Raw genomic sequence first — 19619 nt, 5'->3', positions numbered from 1 at the left:
CCACACTGTATCAGAGTGAATCACACTACCCTCCTCGACAGACAAAGCTCAGGTGTCTGAAACCCACAGATTCCCACATATCCCAGGACCTGCTGATGCTCAGGGAGGACCCCAAACTAAAGGAGGAATTTCATTCAGCTATTAGGCTATGACAGACTGTTCTCTCAGCTATTACACCACAACACGATTTTTCTAAATTGACACAAATTACTCTGACATATATGTTTGTGCCTATAATGCTCCAAAGGATAGTCAGAGTTCTCTGTCTCTGATTGATCTGCAATATCACCCAGATCAAATGGTATATTGTAGGCTTTTTTACAAAGGGCTACATCTGCTGGCAAACAAACCCCAGTCAAACTTGGGACTTGGGACTCCAGGTAAATGAAGCTTCCTGACTAATCCACTACAGCACCTGCCTTTGCTGAACTTGCTTGCATAATCTGAACCAAAAAGAACTCATTACTATCACCCGTATGTCACTTCTAAATACACTTACATATTAGCATCTCTGCAACATTCAGTACAAAATCCATACGACTCCTTTCAGCAAGCAGCAGCAGCAAGAAGTGGGAGTTGCAAAGACAGTCTGGAGATGGAGTAGGTGAAGATTTCTTTCTTGGTGCCGTTTAAATCTTGTTGCAGATGGCCCGTGATGGAGAAGTTACTATGACCTGCCCTAGATGAGCCTTGTCTTCTTTTTTGCATGAAGCTGAAATGGATTTCTTTTGTGTGAAGTATATTTACTACTGTTTTCTCTGGAAAGCAAGTTGGGTAGCCTAGGAGGGCAGGTCCAGGACAAGGCTGAGGAGTATCAGAGCTCTCAGAGCACACCAGGCTCTAATTGCCCTAACCAGCCTCATCTCGAGCCTCCACCCTTGCTCCCACCAGCACTGGTGCAGGAGCTGCATTTAAGCCCTTGCCCTGATCCTTGCCTGAGCTATGCTCTATGTTTGCTGGCCCTAGCCAGCTTGGCTTCCTGGGTGGCTTGGACTTGTGTAGGGACTACAGGTTTCTCTGGTGCTTGCTTGGCTCAATCTGGCAACTACCACTGGGCCTGCTCTGCTCTTCCACTTGGGTGCAGTTCCCTTGTTTGAGGCTGCTTCTTTGGGCTGCCCTGCTGTCCTTGGCTCCCAGCTCACCTCCCCTTGTAGAGCAGTTCACTCTTCCTGCTCCCTGGCAAGGACCTTGTTGAACCCCTAGATTTGGAGAGTGCTGCTGTCCCAGGTCATGTGCAAGAAAGAAATGTTCACCAAGAAACAAGCAACTGGGAAGTCAAGAGCTTTTTAACTACTCAGTGCACCAACTTCCACCAGGAGACCTTCCAGACAGGGTATAGGAGCAAAGCAACTCAAGCCTGTTGTGGGCGGTCATTCAAATGAGAGCATTTGAATGCTAGGGGATTTGTGTTATAACAGATAAAGAATAAAACAATGTTTGCTGTCGGCTCCTAAATAACAGTAAAAATCTAGCAGCCAATTAACTAGCTCTGGATAATGCTCATCTGAACTGTCAAGACTGCAAGACAGCCACTGAAAGAGGCAAAAGGCTGCCTTCCTATAAGAGGCTGCAGTCAGAGTGGGTAAGTCAGAGGCCTCATGCTGCTAATACTCCCAGCCTTATAGATGATGAGTTCTTAACTCCAAAAATTGTTGTATCCCTTGTAGGCACATACTGTGTTAGACTTCATCTTGACAGATAGCAAGGAATTGATCAAAGCATTAAAAACATAACTGGTTGCTTAGTTACCAATGATCCCTACACAGTTATATTTGCTGTGTGCAAACAGAGCCCAGTACAAAGCAATTATCCATCATTATGACTCTAAAAATGTCATTTCAGAGAGCTGAAAACAAGGGCCTGGTCAGATAGGAAATCTGAGTAGAAAAATACAAACAATAATCAGGAGATTCTTTTTTTGTTAAGTGTTCAAATATCCTGCGACTGAGGAAAATACTGGTTTGGGGCGGGGAGGAAATAAGAGTCTTGTTCATTGGGAAAGTGGGAGCAAGCATGCTATGTATTTAAACACTGAGCAAATGGAAAGCAGGAAATGAAAATGACAAGTTAGGAATTGTGAAAAACTGGTAAGGGAAAGATAAAGGCACAGGGAGAATTAAAGAGCTGCAGGGTTAAGGATGGCATGAAGGAGCTGACATTTACTGAGTCCTAAAGAAAGCATAGTCCCACTGCAAAGATGAAGTGCAATGACTGTCAGCTGCAATGCTATGAATGTAGAGTAAGTAGCAAGTTACCCTCTGTCAGCTGCTCAGCAGTAACTGTCTTAGGAGCTCTGATATTAATTTCAGACAGTTCACTTTTTTTTTTTCTTTCTTAATTCCTAAAGAAGAGAAAAAGGTGGCCTTAGATTTAGGTCAGTTTGGAAGATGTATTTCATAAGAGCAACCCATTCCAATTGGTTAGGAACAGGCTCACCCAAAGCAGACTAAAGAAAGGTGCAGGTCTTTCATAGTGCCAGCTGGGATGTGTTTTTCATTTTTCATAATATAATTAACTCTGGAACAACTTTCTGGAGGCTGTGATGATTAATGGGAATGATTAAGACATGGGAAATACAGCCCTGCGTCTGTGTGAGGCAGGCTGGGAAAGCTAGCAGGTGCAATGGCTGTAGTCTCATGTCCCTCCCACTTCTTGAAACAGATATATGGATATTGCTATTTAATAGACTGAGGAGCTACACATTTATTTCTCGCCATTAGCTGCTATTTTTTTATGTGCCATCCCCAGAGATCAAATCATTAAGTCTTCCACAATTGTGACCTTCCTTTAGCAAGGTCTGTCTTTGATCTATCAATCAAACTGAGTCTTGGTGCCAGATATGTGGATAAGCTGCTGTGCTTAGATGCCTTATCAGCGACATATTCACGAGAGTATGCACCACACAGATGCTGGCAGCTTAGATACTCATGGGCTAACCTGTGGACTGAATTTATCACTGTGGCTGTAAATACTTTATGCTCAGCATTGCTGGTGTCCAGCCTCTTCTCTCCCCAGCAATTCATCTTCACTCTCCTAAAATACATGACAACAAAAGCAGCTACAGAGGGATTTCTGCCTTCCTTGTTTGCTCAGTAAAGTACAGCTATGCTATAGCTGATCATAGCAATCTAAGCACTCTGAAGATGGGAATTGTTAGGGCTGGATGCAGCTGCAGTAGAAATGGGGTGGGGCTGGACCCTCTGCTTCTCTCAAGTAAAATCTGCCTCTATCCTATATACAGGATAGAGGCCCGAAATGCTAGACCTTGCACAAGCTCTGAGCTGGAGAAATCCCCTGCCCTGAGTACCCTGCAGTTTACAGGGAAGGAAGAAAAGAGGAAAAATAGGTCAATTTGACTTCTTTATGCAACACGGCACAATACAGTAGAAATAAATTCTTCAGGGGACATTTTTTTTCCCTTTTTTTGCCTGACTCCATTATGAGACTGCTTCTTATCAGGCCAGGAGAGTGGAAGTGAAGAACAGCCCAGGTAATTTTGAGCCTGATAGTGAATGAATGGAGATGAGTGTTCTCAGCTTACTCAGATGTTCAGAAACTGCTAATAGCACTTTGTTGTTAGAAAGTATTTTCTATTGCTGAGTTCGAGCAGAAGCTCTGAGAAAAGATCACAAGAGTCACTTGAAAAGTTTTTGGGTTACTGTGGCAGCTACTGCAATGGGAAGAAGCTTATCAGCAACCTGGGTAGGATGTATGCAGTGTATCGAGAGATGCTGTCTGCATCTGTGTTAACAGTGGTGTATGGCAAGGTGCGTGTGTGTTACATATAAGATTGTCCCATGCAGACAGATCTAAATGGTCCTGATTCATAAACACCACAGTCTGCCTTGCTCTCAAAGCAAGTTCATGAGAGTGAGTCTGTGTGAAACACGGGAGGTGTCTCTCTGAGCTGTGGTGAGGTCCAGGCCATCTGCCTGAAGGGTTATGCTCTACCCTAATGGTCAGCATTTAGCAGCTGAGGCCGTTTCTCAAAATGCAGAGCCATCTTCTCTGTGTAAGGACAGGACTTTGGGACCCTCTGAGAGACATGGGAGTTTTGTTGTTTCTTTTACCCACTGTGGATCTGTCACAAATGAGCACTGTCTGCTTCTAGTTTCTTGTTAATTATAGGGGCCCTCATGCAGGTAAACCTGTATCTAAATGAAAAAGGCCAAAAGGCCCCAGGAAACTATGGGCTCACCTTGTCATATCCCAGCTGGCAGCACTGCCTAGAACATGGTGGAAAAGTTGATTTATTAAAATTAATGAAGGAGCTTGCTATTCTTGAATAATTCATTACCTATCAGCTGCTGCTGAGGTAATATGAGCTCAGCAAGATCCTCTTCAGCACTGCACAGTGCCTAAAAATCTTTAAATAAAATGAACAGCGAGGCTGGTCAAAGACTGAAGGACTGCCTGTGTCCAGTCATGAAGTGAGAGGCCCTGATTCCCATTTCTGGAGCCATCCAGCTGCCATCTATGAAAATAGCTGAGGTATCTCAAACGGAAGTGGCCCAGTTAACACCATGGACATCTGCCAGGACATGAAGCATTCTGCCTCAGCCATCAGTTTCTGCAGAATATAATTGCTCCATTTTTCACGATTCCTACTGGAATCAAGCATAGATTTTCATATTCACCGTAAGTCAGGCATGTCTGAAGATGCTCGCTTGAGTTTCTGGTCATTACATTTGAAAATAAATCAGCTGGACATGGAAAGTAGACACTATCATCCTGAGTCTGCAGATACAGGTACAATCTCTGCTACTGCTCTGGGCTTTCTTCACTGGTAGAAGAATCAAATCATCCACAGCCTGGGCAGTGTCAGAGCTGGATTTTGGAAGGATGTCAGTAGCCCTAGAACAGAATCATGTTAACTTACTCTTGTGCCGCTTGATGAAACAAGGGCTCTTTCTCAACTTAGTTGAAGTCAATGGTAAAACCTTTGATAAATCCATAAAAGCAGCAGAAAAACCAAGCACTGTAATTAGATGGCTGAGGTGGAAAAATGAACCTTCCTCTCCCTGTACTCTCTCCTTTCGCAGGGATCAGGGGGATTATAGTTAAGAAAGAAAGAGGAAATAGATAAATGCAATGAACACCCTCCTGCCTCCTAACTGTTGGGGTAGGGTCTCCTACAGCAATAACATAACTCTCTACTAGCTGCAGATTAAAAAGACTCTCACTGAAGTCCAGTGCTGTCCCTCTTTCCAGCTGGTGAAGGATGGGAACTGGCTCCACAGGCCAATGCCATGACCTGCAGTGGTCGTGTCCTCAGCTCCAGCTTTAGTTAGTACTGCATTTAAGGGATCCTTTGTCCCCCACTAGACACCCAGAAGTTCGTTATACCCTGACGGTACAGCAGGATGTACTGGATGGCACTAGGCCTGTTACATGAGCAGGCCTTTGACTTAAGATCCTGATGAACAGGGAGAGATCCCTATGCCTTGCTGATTGCCTCAAGTCAAACTTTATTTCCAGATGTGATTCTTGCTTCAGCCAGAGAAGATGGATTTTGTACAGGCTTCAGCGGCTGAAATATTTTGGTGGAAGAACTCTGATATATGCAGCTGGCCTCATAAGACATTTGACCTAGCCCTATGAGAGAAGACAGTTAATTTCCTCTTTCCACTCCTCTCCAAAAATACTGCTTCATCAATCACTTGTGTCAGCGCTTTAAAAATTAAAGCCTACTCCCTTGCCTCAAAATGGAGGCAGCACTTTCTGCTCTAGCTGTCTCTGCCATGTTAATAGCCTCTCTGGGAGAGGTCACAGGGCCTTGATTTATGCTGCTGAGCTCTTTGTGGACATGGATTAAGATCACATGGAGAAGCCAAAAACTGACATTATGACTTCTCACTCTGAAGTGTGCGAATGAAGCAATTATTGTAACTCTCTGGCCACAAAGACTGGGAGATGCTGTGAACAGGTTGCAACTTGGTACCCATGAAACCTGAGGTCTGGACCCTGATCTGCCACTTCAGTTTGCTGTTTAACTCCTCGGGTCTTCCCTAGGCAAGTCACTTCACTTCCCAAGTTTAAACTTGGAGACTTGTAAAAATGGACTATTAAACTACCTTCCAGCACCTGCAAGAACTAGCTCCTTCCTTTCTTTCTGGTCTTGGAACACCAAGAAAAGTAGGGTGATGTTTTCTACAACTGAAGTGCGGTTATTTGGAATTAACTGAACTCTAGGACCTGTGTTCATGTGTAATAATAGCTCCAAGCCACTCTCTGAGCAAAAGCTGGCATGGCTCTAGTCTCCTTGTAAGACAACAGCTGTGACCACAGGAGGCCTTCATAGCACTGAGAGCCTGTCCCAGCACATCCATGCTGTTTGGACAAGAGTCAGATGCATGCTGGTGCCCTCCCACCTCATGATAGAGAGAAATGCAGGTACGTGGGCAAGGACAGGACTGTGGTATCAAGGGACCAGTCTATAAACACACCTGCTTGTCTTTACATACCACCAGAGTAATTGTGCGCATGGTTTTGTAAGCACAGCTGCCTTTGGATATAAAGAGTTTTCTGGCTTTTCACCATGGTTTTCGTCTCCTTTCTCTCGAAGCTATGGTGATCTGTTATTTTCTTGAAGGGGCACCTGACTAGTGATGCTCCAAAATTAGGAGCAGGTTTAGGAGGCATGGTGCTAGCCTTTGCTTAGCCCTTAGCTAGCCCTTTGGCTAGCTAGACAACGCAGATACGTGGCTTCCTTTGGCTTGTTCCTTTAGGAGATTATTATGTATTTACAGTACTTCCTCCGAGCAAGGCATCATCCCTGAAATACGATAATGTGGCATTGCTCCAGGGATTTCCAGTTTGGAGGTGATAGTAAAGGATTTGATCATTAAAAAAAACCCAAAAAACCAAAAAAAACAAAGACATGCTGGAGGAGGTGCTGTTCCCTTCAAAGGGATCCTGTGAGGTAGAGACTGTAAGGGAAGTGAGGAAGCGAGCATTTTATCTGTTCCAAAATAACCCTATTGTGTTCAGGAAGATATTAAAAGCATATTTCAGTGGAAACAACTTTGAGGAAGAGTGGAGGCTGGAGCCTGTTAAAACATTCACCTTTTTTTCTCTTTCCCAGCCTAAACAGTAAATAAAAGAAAAGGGAATAAAGCACCCTAGTTCTTATTCCAAGCAGAAAGGAAGGCAAACATAGTGTAAATCAGCAGTAGCATAAATTAGATGCTTATGTTAAGTTTTATTCACCTTAAAAAAGGAATAAATTGGATGCAACTGAGCTGGCTGGGACACTGAGGAAACTGGTGTGGTTGGGCAGAACTGTGCTAGGATCACAAAACAGCCTGCAAGTTGCTCGAAGGAGGAACATTAGTTTCCCCAAGTCCAACAGTGAGGGAACAGAAGGGCCCTTTTCCCAGCTGGGCTCTTTTCCCAGTTCTGCCCTCTGTGGTGCTGTGTTAAACACACACTCAGTGCTGCTGAAGGATAAGCCCAGCCGAGTGTTAAACTTGGCTTAGTCTAAGCAGGAAAAAAATGTTAAACACTTTTTTTTTTTAAACTTTCCCTGAGGATATGGTGGAACTAAGCCAAAAGTGTATTCGTACTGCTCTGCCTAAGGCAGTGTAAGTGCCTTCTCTGGTGAATCACTAGGTCCCCAAAGCTTTTGCTCTTCCTAAATGAACTCAGAGTATTTTGAGGGAATCCTGCCAAGTACAAGGACAGTGTGACACCCCTAGGCTAATGCACAGTGGGTGTCTATGGCTGAGGACTGGGGGGTATTGCCCAGAACTCTCTAGGATGCTGCCATCCCCAGTATCTGACTCTTCACTGTGCCCAATTTACCTCATCTTCTGGCTATTCTATTTCCTAACCTTTCAAAAAGCATTTTGCCAATCTGCTGCCTAGTATCTCTCAGGAAGTTGATGGGAGCAGGTCCTCTTAGTTAATGGGTAAGCATGAATAGGATGTTGGCAGATAGGTGCACAAGGTGGCTTTGGAGGAAAAGGAAGATCAAAATGGATGGAAAACTGCTGCCACCATGATGCTATGAACAAGTCACATGTAGCAAGGTTTGGGACCAAAAGCTCTCTGAGATGGAAATGAGGGAAGTGGGGCCAGCACATTCGGATAAACCTGAAGCTTCCCTGCAGCTACAGTAGCCATGTTGGCATGTACTAGATGAAGACCAGGCTCAACTGTTTTAATGTGAACTGCCTGGCTGCTGTAATTGGACATGGGATTTTGAGCCCTAAAGTCAGCTGTGTGACAAGACAGACAAATATTTACCTGTTATCTCCTTTATCTCACCTTACCCAGTGCTGCATGGACTGCACATACGTTCCTACGTGTTAGAGTTGGCCAAGGAATCAACAGATTTTTTTGGGGGGGCAAGAGAAGGAACAAGTAATTTCTCACATTTAAAAGAGCTGTTCAGACCCTCTGTGAATTGAAGCAAAGCCACTGTGGCCTCACATCAGTCCCTTCTCCAGGATATGCCTCCAAGGCACTGATAACAGCAACTGGCTAATCACTGAGCTGCAGGGCTACTCACCAGCAGCAGTGACCGCACCTGGATATCTGATGCCCTCTGATGTGACACTTGCCTCACTTATGCAGTGTAGTCAGTGTCCCTCTGGACTTGCTGAGGGACACACTCGTCTCCTGCTCTAATGACACATGGAGCTAGAGGATCAGTTACCATGAGGGGACGTTTTGAACTGGAAGGGTATCAGCATGGCTGAAACAAGGCAGCTTCATACAGACAGGCCTTGGCACACTGGGCTTCCTGCTGCACACCATGCTGAGGGGTCGGCACAGGGTGGGAACCAAAGCAGCCAAGTCAGATTCCTGCTCGTACTCACACATTGAGGGATACCCCCTCTCTCCTTTGGCTCTTTGCTATTTAAGATGATGTAGGGTAGGAATACCATAGGGTACAGAAAATGCACCCCATGCTGCCTCTGAACACTGCACTGCATGTGGTTCCCAGTCAGGGTTGGCCCTGCACTTGTATCATTATACTGATACACCCATGCTGACCCTCCGGGGCTTCTTGGGGCCTGTAAATTCCTTCAAATGTGGCTGCATATCATCCTGCAGTCAGTCCTGTCACAACCAGCAAGATGGTGTCTCAGCCTCCATATCTCCTCCTCTGGTTGAGCTCTGGATTGAGAGACCCTTGGCTCAATCCACCTCTCATTACAGCTTCACTGAAGCAATAGCAGAGGGAAAGAGACATGAATTACTCTGCTCTAAAGAGTGCAGGGGTAAGGGTCCCTCAAACCAGTGTAGTCTCATACCACAAGATTTTGTCAGGCTTCCTCACCATGAGGGCGGCCCTGAGGCTCACAGCCACTGCCCCCCTTCTGCTCCATGACCCCATAGGCAATGGGGCAGGGCAGTCTGCGATGTGCTCATCTGCCAAGCCTGGCACATGGGGACAGGGCCAGGAGGCTGACCACCACCTTGTGCAGCTAGGAAAGGTGCAGGTTTGGAGGAGATTTGCTGGAAGACACATGTGACCTGCAGCTTTCCTACCCCCTTGCAAGATGATTTCCCCCAGTGAGGACCACCCATGTATGCAGGGCCTAGAAGCAGGTTCATCTCCATCAAATGACCACAGACCTGGCTTCACACATCGCATATAACCCAGTACGTCAAACAGGAAGGAAGCTGGGAGACCTGGACTACTGCATACAAAGAAACATCACTGCAGGCCTAATTTTCTTCTTGGTTATGCTGGCATAAATAACCCAATCAGAAGGGAGCAAAGGTACCTGACTTCAGCTACTGCTGGAGCAAGGAGGATGCAGCACAGGGTACAGAACTATCAGGGGAAGCTACAGGGAAACTGGCCACCTCTTTGAGCCATTTATCACATCATGAGGCAAGATGAGTCAATAATATATATCGAGCTGGGAAAGTTAATCTGCATCCAGAGCATTATAACAAATTAAAAGGAAATAAAATCAGTACAATTCCATAGGCTCTTATTATCACAGTGGAGAGCAATTAAAATCCATGGGCCAAATTCAACACTGGAAAAACTCTCCTGAAGCCAGAGGCATTGTACAAGGGCATCACTTTTTTCAGATGCTAACTTCAAACAGCAGCAGGAATGGCAAAGCGAGCAGTGTGGAAAGGGCAGGGGAAGGAGGGGAGTCCGGGAGTGGGGCATTCTGCTCCTCGTTCTTCATCCTGTGGAGCTGTGCTGCCTGCCTGCTGCTTTTGTGCTTGATGGGGTTGAATCTCAAAAACTCTGGGCATTTATACGCTGGGCTCCAGTGACTCAGGAACACTGCAGAATCTGCCTGGCATTCCCAAGCCAAATATGCAACTGCTGTTCATCAGTCCTTGCAAGCATCCCTGTCCTGCCTCTTCACTGCCTCATTCTGCTCCCTCTGAGCTGCACTGCCCTTTTCCCTCCCCACTTCTCAGCACAGCCACCCCTGCTACACCCTCTTTTCCTTGCTACAACAATCCCCTTTCCCGACCACACAGCACCCTCTGCTATCCTGCTGCCTGCCTAGGCTCTCAACACACCTTTCTGTGCTTTGCTATAAACTCTTCCTGCGGCTTCCCACATCCCTGAAAAAGAACAAACTGAGGGAGGACTATCGTCTACCCCAAAAACAACACTCAGTTCCACTTCCATTAGCACACACAGCAGTTCTGGTCCAGCCCCGCACGGTTACCTGCTCTGAAGCAGGGATTCAACCTGAAGTAGCATCCACTGCTCACACCCGGGTACCCCGGCCCTCTGTGAGGCCTTGCTGCCCCACTTGGCTCTGCCTCAATTCAGTTCAGGGGCTGGTTCCCACAAGCAGGAGGAGAATATGCCATGCACAGAAAGCACATCCTTCCTCACTGCCCGCAGCACTGTGTAATGGTAATCAGCCACTGCAGCATGAGGTGCAAGCGCAGCCATTGGACTGGCACCCAGAGAGAGGCAGCTGATGGAGATGCCAGCTCCTGGCAGCAGGTAGGACTGGGGACGTGAATGCCAAAGTTTGGGTCACAGGGCTCAGGGGGAGGAAGCAGCCATTAAGGGAGAGAGACATTGGATAGAAGGAATCAATGTGGGGAAATCCTATGGCCCACGTCTAGCAAAAGGTCAGACGGACCGAGTGTTCTTGTCTAGTCTTCAAGTTTATAATGAACCTCTTATCTCTTGTAGCCTACACTCTGCATTTCTTCCATCTATGAAAGTCCTGCTGATGTCTGTGGGGTTATGCAGCTGTTAAACACTGTGTACGGCAAACTCCAGTCTGCATACATACTTCATTGCTGGGGATTTTTATGCATAGACATATTTATAACGCAACAAGTATGATCTTCTACAGAGATAATCCAATGTAGATTGTTAATGCTATTTTACAAAGGAAGGTAGTGTGGCCCAGCAAGTACAACCAGATGCTGAGTTGTATTTCTAGACAGCATGGTCTTGTCTGCTGTCTGGAAATGGTGGACATCTCACTTGACTTGGCTTTGCCTCAGTTTCCCTTTCAAAAGTTAAATCACTCTACTAACACACACATCCGCCTCTGTAAACATATCCAGACCCACTAATAAACAGCGCAATAAGTCTCATTCTTAAAAGTGTTTAGCATCTATATTCATAGCCATATCATCACAAAATACCATACATCATTTCACCAAAAATAAGTGCTTGCATCTTTCAAAACAGTTCAGCAGGGGCTGCAGAAAACCTCTGGATTTGTCCCTTAAATAAGTGCCTATGTAGTGGCAAACCTCCCTCATTTCTCTGATTTCCATCAGAGAATAGCAGAGCGTCTCTCAGTCCAGAAAGTCAGGATTTTTCTGCTAGGACACCTTTTTAGCTAGCCCACTGGGGAGCAGCAGCATGAGCTTCTGCTGTGTCATACAAGCAGGTGCGTTCCCTTGGCAGGTGCATTCACCTTGGATATAAGATTTGAGGGATTAGCTAGTGTGGGAAGGAGAGGCTGGGTTTTGCTCTGGGAAGAAAAGACATGACTGGGTAAGAGGAGGTGGTGCTTTAATAGACCCTAAGAAGGGGAAGTGTGTCTATGTTTCTCTGCTTGTGGTGGGGTGGGAACATTATATTTAATGATGTACTATTTAATATATGTAATTTGTCTTTCCTGTTGCAACACTGAGTTGATTTGTGTCACGCTTAGACATTCTCAAAGGACCTACTCTTTATGGTGGTGTTAGCTGAATGTATAGTTGGAGTTTTGTCCTGAATGTGGCTTTACTCATGAAAGACTGTTTTAACATGTGATTATCTTTACTTGAGGTGAGATACTGCATTAAGAGCAGTGCTTTCACTTGTAAAGAAATAGAGCTACTGACTCTTTTTCCCTCTGGAAGAAAGAGAGTTTCTTCTGACAGAGGTAAAAAGTTGCCTATTAAAAAATCCAGACTATGTACTAACGTGTACTCCAGTGTAATAAGGATGGGGGGGTGCTGCTGATGTGGCTGTGGGCTGCACAAGTGCCTGTGGTTGCTTCTGGGCTGGCCTAGCTCTATCCTATAGATTTCTTTTGTGCTACTGCTATAATGAAGACAAGCCTGAGGAGTGCGGAGAGCCCACATAACAGCGTAGCAATAGCTCTGCAACATTTCTTTGCATGTAACCAGAGATAGCACAGTATTGCCTAGAAAAGCAAAGACTGTGTGCCTTGGGGCCACAATTATATGTCAGCCAGGTAAGAGAACTTGCAACAAAGGGCAGAAGATCCTCCCTGAAAAGCATGACTGGCTGTGGAGATACTCCTGTACTAACAGACCCAGCTCACTGAGCCTGGACTGGGATGTCAGTCCTTGCCTTAACAGCTGGAAAAGGTGTCCTGAACCTCAAAAGGCAGATCAAACAAATAAGCTATGCACCTTAACTTTCAAATGCTGATCACTTCGGGGGTTGCTTCTAGGAAAGGGAGGCTTCCACAGCCTCCTCCTTCCCCTTCCAAAGATAGCTGTGTGTGGTTTTGAGGGCTTTTTGTTTTGTTTTTTTTTTTCCTGTGACTTTGGCTGATGTTTGTTCTCAGTGACACTGCCTGAACTTTCAGAGAAGCTGAACTAGTGACTTGTGAGGTCCCCCACTGCAGGTGTGGCTTCTCCAAGTGTAAAGCACTCATCTCCAAAACCACAGCTTGTCTTAAACTAGGCAGAGGACTGCTGCATTGTAGCTTGCAGACAGGTTCTCTTGCATAGCAGAAACCTGAACCCTGTCAGCAGAGGAACAGGGCTGCTGCAACAGCAGCAGGGAAAAATGGGGCAGATCAGTGCAAAACAGTTAAGTACTGCTAACCAGGCCTCCTGAGGGAGCGCTCTTGAATATCCTTGTGACTGACAGGTCTCAGGTGAGTTCAGGACTGACTCCTTCCTCCCCTTCCCCCCTGACTCCACCGGTTAAACTACCATAGTAAGAATGAGCCGTGAAACTATTGATCCTGTAAGAGAAGCAGGGGGACTGAGTCCTAGGGCAAAGATGAACATGATCTAAGAGTGACTGCGACAAATTACAATCTAGTAACGTAGATTAAAACAAGAACCTGGCTACTTACAAACAGGACTCTAGTATGGGAAATCTGTTGTATGTAGTGCCATGTCAGGCAAAGGGCTTGAATCCAGTATCCAGCTTGAATTCTCTGACTTAATATGACCAGAGACAAAAGAGTCTACAGCAGGTGGATCTGAGAGGGGAAGTATCCTGCAGGAGATGATTTGGCGACTCCTGTCACATAGAACCCTTCTTCTGTCTCCCTTGGAAGGGATCCATCCCTCTGAGCACTCCAGTTTTGCATTCCCATTCCTGTGGATTCAAGGGTAGAGAAAGACCAAGATCAAGGAGTCTCCTGGAAGACTGCCCACTGTGCGCTGCTTCTGTGCATCCTTGCCCCAAAGTTACACTCCCCACATCTCGGGACTTGAGCAGAGCATGATGTGGGAAAGGGAGTGGCCTGTCTGCTGCTCCAGTGTCTAACAGATTCTGCCAGCAGAAAGCCTTGTGCTCTGGCTGCAGAGTGTGGTACCAAGAGCCCCGTCCCTTCCCTGGCTCTTGGAAGGGACTCCTGGAGGGGTCACTTCCTTCTTTTCCTAGAAGCAGACTGAAAGTGCCAAGCTAATCTTGATTTGGAGAAAAAAAAAAAAAGTTACTTGTTCTTCACCTCTTAACTTTCATAGCTAGGAGCTGGGAAGGGAGAAAGGGCTTGCGAAGGAGCCACAACACCATGAGTGACAAGAGTACTTCAGCATACAGCTGATCAATATACCCAGGCTCTGATGTCCTGTTAGTCCAGTGGACTCTGCTTTAATCCAGTATCATCTGTGGCTAGTACTAATTCTGCTCCAGTCACACTTGCAGCTGCTGCTTTGCCTCTAGACTTCTTTGCAGGTGGGTTTATTGAGTGGGATGCCTGAAATGTGAAGATCCTCAAGACGAGCAAGGGTGGGATTGGAGGGCATGGTGGGTAAGTTGTCCTTGAGGTGAGCTACAAAGTCAGCAGGCAAATCTGTCACAGCAGCTCTGACTGGCTGTGACACTAGGAACTAACATGCATCACTTCTGCACTAGGTCTGAATGGAGCGGTCTTTCTTCAGTGTCAGAGGATCCTCAATTCCCTTCTTGGGGGAGGAACTTGCATGAAGAGATCAGCAGTGCTCAGACAGTCTTGTGAATCACTTTCTTGTGGTCAAAGCCACTGTCATCTTTCCGGGAACTAGCTGGCTTCCTAAACAGGCCTGCAGGAAGAGTCAGACTGCTCTGATACAAACAAATGTGTCTTGACAGGATGCTGCCAGTGCTGCTCCCAGACCCCACGGAAGCTGCAAGACGGACTGCAGCATGTGACTGGAGCAGCTTTAGCAGCATAGCTACAGCCAGTGCAACGTCTAGCTGTTTCTGCAAGCACTGCCGAAGAACCACGTGGATAAACTCCCACTAGCCTCTGCTGGAGCTTTGTATTCTAAAGGAAAAATTAATCTTCATGTCTATCCTTAAGCATTTCAGCACTAGGGGAAATAGGGGTGTAGATGCTCTCTCTAGTTAAAAACAGTTGCAAAATACAAAGGCATGACAACTTACACGAAAATACTGACTGATGCTTCCTGACTTGCTGCCTAGGGTGGGAGATGATTTTGAAATCCTTCTCTATCTTTAGCTCTTTCCTGGAAGAAAGTCCTATGAACAGGTGCTATTTATTTCCAGACTAGGTTATTACTAGACAATAAAGGGCTGCCTTAAATCTAGCGTCTACAAAGTCTGCACAGGGTCCTGAATTGTTGCAGGCCCTGAGTTGTTCCATGGCTGGAACTAATAATAGAAGACAGTGGAGGAGATTCTCTCTTTCCCCTTGTGCTTCACCTTGAAGCAGCTGTTAGCAAAGCCAGAAAACTCCTCTGCCCCTCAGCGTATTTAATGCAGCCTTGGCAAAGGGACCACAGTCTGTCATCTCATGAATATGGAAAGTGTCTAATTCTCCAGCAATTCTCATTACCTCAGCCTGAGGGTCCCAGCTTTCTATAACTAGTTCCTGAAATCACATACTTTTCACTGTCCTTGAGCAGCAAATCACTGCTTCTCGCATAACTGATGCTGGTATCTGCTTTGGTAACACAGGTAACCCTGGGGCCCTCCCCGAGCCACGATGGTGCTGCCGACAAGGCTACTGATCCCGGCTCTCCCATGCAGTCCCTGCAGCTACTTACCCTGTGCTGCTGTGACTTCCAGCAGGGTGTTTTGCAAGTAAGAAATGCTGTGCTGTGCTCTTGCGGTGACCTGCGGCTCGCTGAATAGCTCTAAAGTCTGGATGGTGGCTGGCAAGCTGGGAGCACTAGTGCAAGCAGTCCCAAGCAGCAGAGGAGAATCCCTTACCCTGTTCCTACAGGCTGAGGAGCTCCCTGCCTCCTTCCCCTTCCTACCCTGGTTGTGATTCTCCTTCTCTGCAATCCTACACAGTCTAGTGACTTGCAGTGCCTCCCTCCTGTCGCTCCATTTTCCCCTCCTTGTCGCATATGTGCTCAGTCTACCTTCCTCCCCTAGGTCCATGCATCTGTTTTCTGCTCCTTCCTAATCTCGCTGATGCTGCCAGCCCTGCCCATCTTCCCAGCACTTGGAGCTAAAGCTGTTCCCATAGCTGCCAGGCAGTTAGGGCTGCTGTGAACTGCAAGGCAGCTGGAAGGCGAGGCTGAGCTAACTATGAAGCAGGGACTGTGAAATTTGCAGAGTCTCTGGCCAGAGGTGCATAACGTACACCCGGAGACAACTGGGTGCATCCTCTGAATTTTAGCAGGTGACATGTGAGCAGTAAAGTCACTGAGCTGTGGACAGTTTTACCCTGGCTAAAGAGTGCTGCATGTTTATACCTTACCATCTCAAACACCCACCACTGGTGCTACCACAGTGCTTTGGACAAGGAGAACGTGCTCGTACACTGCAACATGAGTTGGGGAAGTCTTAATGCTGGTCCCAAGCACCGACTGCCTGCAGAGCACAGGCTTGGGTAAGAGCTCTTCTTGGGGGCCAAGAAGTAGTTACAGCAACACAGGTTACTGAGTCATGATTGTGCTAAGGTGGAAAGAAGCATAACTTCTTTCTGTTTCTTCTGCGATACCAGGATTTTTTTCCTAGAGCTTGCCAAAAGGTACCTGTGTCAATGTTAAATAAACGGTGGACTGGGTCTTTGAACAGTTCATTCCCTTTTGTGGTTTGAAACTGGCCTGTACAGAAGCAGCAGAAGGAATCACCTTGGAAGTCCATTGCTCTGTAATCAGAACCTCCCTTTCAATTAGTCCTATTATGGGGCTGTAAATACAATAATTCTATCAATATTATGGAACAGTCATGCTGCATTTGCATTAGCATAAATGAGTGCTAATGTGCCATAGAGCTAATCTGATATGACAGTAATTGGCTGATGCCCAGCAATGGAGGCCCTGGAGCTACACTTGCCCTCCTCTACAACTATCCCTCTGAAACACTGGAGAGGAAACAACTTGGGATGATATTAGTGACTCCAAACTCGTTACATCTTGTCTGCTAGTAATAAATGATGCTTCCTTGCAACTGCAGCACTGAGGTGGGTTTTTTTATTATTATTTTGGTTAGAGTGGAACTTGAATGCCTACAAGCTTACTCTTAAGAAACAAGGGTCTCCAGAATACCTTGCAAGACTACATCAGCCTGGCCAGAACCCTCCGAACACCCAGAAAAGATGTAAAGACATTCAATCCGGCCTCCTTTCTCTTCCTTCAGCAACTACTGGGAGCTATACAACATCACCTACTCCTTAGTAGTCTTGTCTTACACAAGCATAAAAAGCCTAAAACTTTGCAGATGCTTTGGCGCAATTATTGTCTTATGCTACTCCCTACAGAAAGAACAGCAAGACTTAAATCTGAGACTGGGCTGCAGCTGGGCTCCTGATTGATGGCCTTCTCCTAGTTTCTGATAACAATGGATAGAGATGGCTTGTGGTAACTAGCAAAAAGCAGTTTTAGTGAATAAATATCATAGCTTAAACACAAAAGACTCAAGGAGAGCAATGTAAGCAACGCCTGAAGATGGGAACCAGATCTCAAACACAACCCAGGCCTTGCCTGGACCATAACCAAGTGGGCATACTCTCAAACAGGCCAGCACCTGGATTCTTCTGGACTACAGTCACAGTAGGGATTTTTATTTTTCCTTACAGCCCTTAAAGAGAGTTAGCTCTCTTTCAAGAGAGAGACCCTCTCTCTTGTGTGAGGATGGCTGTTGGAGAAGTCATGCTGGAAGCTCAGATACCTGCTATTTAGCTCATCAGCTCTGTGACTGTATAATGCCTTCCCTAATACAGCCTCATCCATGATGGAGCTCTTAGGTTCTACCTCAGTACAAACCAAACAGTAATCGGAAACCTATTTTAATCAGCAACCATCCTTCTCAACAGTATAACACTAAAGGCACACAAGTTTTGAAAGATGCAGTAGTATCTCAAAAATCTGAATGCACCAGGGCCTGTCAGTGCCCAAAGCTGCTACTGGAGCAGCTAGTGAATTTAAGACACAACATTGGTAGAGGAGGTGGGGAGGAGTACCTTAAACATAGGATTTAGGATCTGTGTGATCCTGGTTGTGGTTCAGGATTTGACTCTAAGCTTTTCAAGCCTCTGATCTGCTCCTCCATCTGTAAAATGGGATCAATAAAACCTCCCCAACTTGCAGCAGGGCTCTGAGTTTTAACTGAGGTGTGAAGCACTTTGAGAGCTGCAAATGGAAAATACCATTACCTGCCCCTCAGCCCCTACTGTAATACCAACAAGCAACGCAGAGCACTGTGGTATACAATGCTTTTCAGTGCCACAATGACTAGGAAATGAAGGAAGTCCAAAAGCGCAGGGACAAACAGTGTTTTGCTGCAATGTAAAGAAAAATGGTAGAAGCAGGCTTAGAGATGCCCCAGGGAATTCTGCTGCAATCTGCACTGTTCTCGATAATCCAGTAAAACTTCCACCTCTGAGCACTCAAGCCCATGCCCTCGCTATCAAACCCGGCTACGAATTTGGGAGAAATGCATTCTGGAGTTGGGAACGTTATGAATCACCCTGATGAAACGAACTAAGAAATGACGTCTTCGCATCCCGCGGAGCTTAGAGAGCTAGGTGCTGCCCAGGCCCCCTTCGGAATGATTTTCGGCTAACGCCACACAAGCACGCAGCATCCCTCCTCGCTCAGGACAAAAGCCACCAGGTGCCAGCAAAAGGCTCTCGACCTGCCGAGCTGTCAATCCGCAGAGTTGTCTCCGAGGCTGCTCTACAGCACCCACGAGAGGGGAGACGGATGAACGCGGGAGGCCGGGAGGGCTCGCGAAAGCCGGGCGGATGCGTGAGGAGGGCTCGGTCCCCCCCGGCTCCCGCAGCGCAGCGGCGCCCGAGCCGGGTGCTGCAGACACCGTTTCACAACGACCCCCCACCCGGGGCTGCTATTGAAAACAATATATATATGTATTTTTTAAAGCTGCACCTGACCCCCCCCCCGCCGCCGTTTGCGGAGGGGAGGCGGGCGGCAGGCGGGCAGGGGGGGCCGCCGCCCGCAGCCCTCCGCGGCGCGCAGCCATTTGCCTTTGTTGCAGCCCCGCGCCCGCAAGGTGCAGCGCGGCGCCGCCACCGCCTCCGCGCCCCCGGGCGCTGCCGCGGAGGGGAGATCGCCTCGGGGAAACGGCTGCCGCCGGGCGCCTCCCCGCCCCGCCCCGCCCCGCTCCCGCCGTTACCTGCGGAGCCTCGCTGGGGGACGCGTCGCCTGCCGCCTTTGTTGTGCATGCCCCGGCAGCGCCTCGCACGGCGCCGAGCCGCCGGCCCGCCGCCGCCCGCCCCCGCCGCGCCCGGCCCGCCGCAGCCAGGCCCCGGCTTAGCCCGTCGCCACGGCAACGGCGGGCGCGCGGCGGCGCGTGCGGCGCTGACGGGTAACGGCCGCCGCGCAACGGCCGCGGGGGCGGCGCCGGGCGGGGGGCGGTGCCGGACCCCCCCGGGCATGGCCGCGCGGGGGAAAAGCCGGCGGTTTTTCCCCATGTCGCTGCGGTCCGAGCCGGGAGGAGGAGCCGGAGCCCCTCTGAGCTGCCCGGGCAGGGGGAGCCCAGCGCCCGGACAGCTCTGTCTCCTTGGGGCGCGTTTCAGAGCCACCGGCACCTTTCCTGAGCC

The 19619-nt window shown here is 47.6% G+C and overlaps 1 protein-coding gene across 3 annotated transcripts in view; it reads right to left on the bottom strand.

The window, feature by feature from the left end:
- The window catches only part of LOC112994256 (uncharacterized), a 50746-nt gene extending 31329 nt beyond the window's left edge, over window positions 1–19417 (bottom strand). For all 3 annotated transcript variants that reach the window (XM_026118492.2, XM_026118491.2, XM_026118494.2), the window contains exon 1: window positions 19193–19417. The gene's annotated coding sequence lies outside the window, so the exon portion shown is untranslated. The remainder of the gene's footprint in view (window positions 1–19192) is intronic.
- Between the last annotated feature and the right edge of the window lie 202 nt (window positions 19418–19619).

The sequence above is a fragment of the Dromaius novaehollandiae genome, chromosome 7 (assembly GCF_036370855.1).
Source record: "Dromaius novaehollandiae isolate bDroNov1 chromosome 7, bDroNov1.hap1, whole genome shotgun sequence".
In the NCBI taxonomy this organism is placed as follows: Eukaryota; Metazoa; Chordata; class Aves; order Casuariiformes; family Dromaiidae; genus Dromaius; species Dromaius novaehollandiae.
The sequence above is the reverse complement of the archived record's forward strand: the minus strand, read 5'-3'. Positions and strand labels throughout refer to the sequence as shown.